We start from the raw sequence: 4,638 nt of genomic DNA, 5'->3' as shown, positions 1-4,638 counted from the left end.
ATGTCCTACAAAAGAGGTCAGGATGGTGAGCTACTGCAGGTGAGGCTTAACCTTAAGCTTACTATTCAAGGTAGACTGCATTTAGTGATTGTATGAGGAAAAACGAGGGCAGACGAAAGTACAAGGCTCCTGTAGTAGAAATGCGTGGCACATGACTGATTGGCATTGACAATGGTGGCCATTTGATGCACGTGCCCCAGGTATGTTGTGAGGAGAAAAGGGATCCTGTTTCTCAAAAATAACTTTATAATCTTAATTTAATGGTGAGAACATCTCACAGAGAGATGAAGGTGCCCTGGTGGGTAGGAACAAGCATGAGGACCTGAGCTCAGGTCACAGCTCTTCCATAAAATGTCCAGCGTGATCATGTGTGCGTGTAATCCAGCACTGTGAGGACAGGAAGAGGAGGATCTCTGGGGCTTGCTGACTATTAGGTTGGCTCCAAGTTCAGTGGGGGGCTGTACTCAAGGGAATAATGTAGACAATGATAGATCAGGAAACTCAACATCCTTCTCTGGTACACAGATGCTTGCATCTGTCCACATACATACAGACAAACATATTCACCTAAACACACACACATACATGCATACACACACATACACATATACATGCATACACACATAAACACACAAGCATACAAATACATACACACATGTTCACAAATACATGCACATATATACATATGTACACATACACATATGCACACACATATACAATACACTCACATACACATACACACATGCATACATACACACACGTACATGCACATATGTACACACATACATGCCTGCACATATACACATACATACACATATACACATACACATATATGCATACACACATATGTGCATACACACAAACAGTCATGGGCACAGGGACATACAGACATGGACACATATACCACACATACATACATATTACTCATGTATACACATACAAACATACACTCAAATAAATCCATAACATTGATCAGACAAATTGAGACTATTCTATAAAATAACTGACTGAAATGCATCAAAATTTCCAGAAAATGGGAAAAGAATGAAAAATTGTCAAAGACTAGAAAGTAACAAAAGAGATATATGCTATGGTACTGAGAGAAAGCAGATGGCATGGAGGGGCCTCAAAATTTAAGATTCAAAGCCCCTTCACGGGAAACAACCCCATTTCTGTAATGTCTAAACTGAATAAGAAAACTAGCTCCCCTTGGAAGAGAATTAAAAAGGAGGAAGTGAGGACTTTCTTATACACAGGGAATTTTAGATTGTAAATTATTATAAGAGAAATTGTAAAATTATCCTGATCAAAACATTAAGAGAGGGGTTGAGGGAATGGCTTATTGGGAAAGAGAACTTGCTGAGGAAGCTCAGAGCCTGCGCTCAAAACCCAACACGCATGTTCAGCAAAACAATGGGCATGGCTGCACATGACCCGAAAACCCAGCACTGGACTGGAGACGCATGGAACTTACAAGCTGAGTGGCCAGGCTGGTCAACTAAAATGGTGGACTTCAGTTTCAGCAAGGAACTTATTTCAAAAGGATATGGCAAACAGTGATAAGACAAAGGGCTTAGTCTTCCTCTGCCTTCTGTGTATACATGGACACACAAATTCAGATATAGGTGGGCACATATCCATCATACACACACACACACACACACACACACACACACACACACACACACACACACACATCAAAAACAAAATCCAAAGATCAAGAGAGAATAATGTTTTATATATTTTTATTGGCTTATTTATAGTGAGTGTGAGTGTGTGTGTGTGTGTGTGTGTGTGTGTGTGTGTGTGTGCCTGTGTGATGGAAGTGTATGTGAGTTTGAGTGTGTTTATGCCAGAGCATACATGTGGAAGTCAGAGAACAACTTTAAGAAATTGGTACCAATACTCTTCAAACTATTCCACAGAATAGAAAGAGAAGGAACACTACCAAATTCCTTCAATGAAGCCATAATTATGCTTATACCTAAACCACATAAAGACCCAACAAAGAAAGAAAACTTCAGACCAATTTCCCTTATGAATATAGATGCCAAAATACTCAATAAAATGTTTGCAAGCCAAATCCAAGAACACATCAAAATGATCATCCATCATAATCAAGTAGGCTTCATCCCAGGAATGCAAGGATGGTGCAATATATGTAAATCCATCAACATAATCCTCTATATAAACAAACTCAAAGGAAAAAAAAAAACATGATCATCTCATTAGAAGGAAAGGCCATCCAGAGACTGCCACACATAGGGATCCATCCCACATGCAGTCACCAAACCCAGTGACTATTGGGGATGTCAAAAGGTGCATGCTGACAGGAGCCTGATATAGCTGTCTCCTGAGAGGCTCAGTCAGAGCCTGACAAATACAGAGGTGGATGCTCGCAGTCAACCGTTGGACTGAGAAAGGGGTTCCCAGTGGAGGAAAGAAAGGACTGAGGTAGCTGAGGGGGAATGCTAGGACAGGGAGGCAGAAGGGAGGGAAGGAGGGAGGGAGGGAGGGAGTGAGCGAGCAACCTCATGGAGGCAGGGTTTAGGGGATGGGATGGGGATTGCCAGAGGAGAAACAGAGAAGGGGATAACATATGAAATGTTAATAAAGAAAAGAGCCAATAAAAGAAAAGGAAAAAGGAAATTGGTAAGATGGTGACAGAGGCAGCAGCAACTGGGCAGCTAGGCAGGCAGGTGGGCCAGGTTGGTCTGGTAGAGGTAGCATGTGCTGGGCCAGTGCGTGTATCTGCCTCTCCCCACCCCACTCCCTGTCCTTTTCTCCCCTCACCTACTGCACCTAACCCTGCTCATCAAGGGCAGCAGGGCGCTCCCTCTGTCCTACCCTGGCTTGCCCACCCTCACCATCCCTGTTTCTCCTTCCCCTGCCTGGGGCAACCACCACCATGATCCTGCTGGAGATGAACAACTGCATCGTCGTCGAGGAGATGCTCGCACTCACGTGTGAGAATGCGGCCACCGGATTTTGACGGCGTCCTTTATCATACTTCAAATTCTAATGGAGACAAAGCAAAAGTGATTGTCAGTATTTCTGTGAAAATCTACAAGGAACTCCGTTCACATGGAGTTGATGAGTTACCAAAGAGTAAATTGGAGTTTCTTGGTGAACCCAGAATCAGGATACGATGTTTCTTTGCTATATGAGCTTGAAAATCTACCTGGGTCCAAGAATTCTATTGTGCATCAGGCTGGCATGTTGGTGCGAAATTGTTTTGCCACTATATTTGAGAATTACTTCCTATTCCAAGAAAGGGGAGAGAGAGAGAGAGCAGAGCAGTTATTCATTGTGGGGATGATCAGACCGTGTATGTGGAATCTAAAAAGGACAGAGTGACACTAATCTTCAGCACGGTTTTTAAGGATGACATATGGTCATCAGAAAGGTGTCCAGCGGGAGTTCAAAGAAGGACGAAGAGCCAGCCACACATCCCTCCAGGTCCTTTTTAGCCACAGGGAATTGCTTCTAGAGATGAAAGTGCTCTAAGGCCTATATTCACACACGGATGCGAGCAAATACATTCGACTTCCTTAAGGTGCTCAACAGTGCGTGCCCAGATGCCGAGAAAAAAGAAATGAAAACAATCACACAGAAGACTTTTTCACCCCCACTAACTCTTGGGAACTGAGGAGGAAGCGCTGTTGATCGAAGGCTGGACCGCTTGCTACTAGATAATCATAGCCCTTCCTGATGCACCTTCTCCAGGTTCTTGAGGGATTCTCTGGGTTCCATTTTGTAGGAGTTTGGCTCATAAACTATAGAAACGAGCTGTGTTTGCAAGGACTCAATAGTTCCTAAGAATTAAAAAAAATTTCCACTTGATCAACTTAATTCCCTTTTCTTTTTCCTCCCTCACTTCCCTTCCTCCTCCAAGCTGTTTGCTTTGCAATGTTACTGGTAATGAGCTGCAGGTAGGGCAATCTTAATTTGTTTTCTTCTAAGTATTTGAGCTCAAAAGGCTTAGATCTAAGGTAATACGGTTAGGGTCACTAATAAAGAAAATCTTACGATCTTAAAAAAAATGAAATGGATCCTCTACTTCCACCTTTTTGACAGGGAGTCTCTCTTCTGCCTGATGTGTTCTCAGCTGCTGGCCTGCTACTCCCTAGGAAAGTCTCCTGTTTCTAGCCCCATGTTATCTGAGAAGAGCTAGGATTACGGATGCAGACAGCTGTATCTGTGTTTTTCTTTTGATAAATTCCAGGGATCAAACTCATCGGGTTTACATGACAAGTACCTTTCCTGCTGTGCCATCTTACCAGTCCCAAAACATTGTTAAAAGTAGACTTTAACAATAACTGTATGGAACTCTTCACAATGAAGACTAAATGAAAGATTAAAGACAAGACATTTAAAGGAAATGAGTTGGATGACAAACGTGGGGCATTTAAAACACTGCATAAAGAGAAAGGAAATGGAATACTTAAAAGAAGTAGCCTGTGATCAACTATTTCACTCCAGGGCGTACACCCAGAGAACCCCACATCCTACCAGAAAGATACTTGTGCCCCATGTTTAGCATTACCTAATTTCCTAAAGCAAGGAAATGGAAGCAGTGTCATTGGCCATCAGTGTGTGAATGGATGAGGAAAATCTGGCATTTATATTAAAAAATGG

General features: G+C 42.5%; 1 pseudogene; it reads left to right on the top strand.

The window, feature by feature from the left end:
• Positions 1-2,908: 2,908 nt before the first annotated feature.
• On the top strand, positions 2,909-3,649 carry LOC147998643 (actin-related protein 2/3 complex subunit 2 pseudogene; annotated as a pseudogene).
• The last annotated feature ends 989 nt before the right edge of the window (positions 3,650-4,638 follow it).

Source organism: Rattus norvegicus, chromosome 20 (genome assembly GCF_021556685.1).
Source record: "Rattus norvegicus strain SHRSP/BbbUtx chromosome 20, alternate assembly SHRSP_T2T, whole genome shotgun sequence".
Classification (NCBI taxonomy): Eukaryota; Metazoa; Chordata; class Mammalia; order Rodentia; family Muridae; genus Rattus; species Rattus norvegicus.
This window is presented reverse-complemented; position numbering and strand designations above follow the sequence as displayed.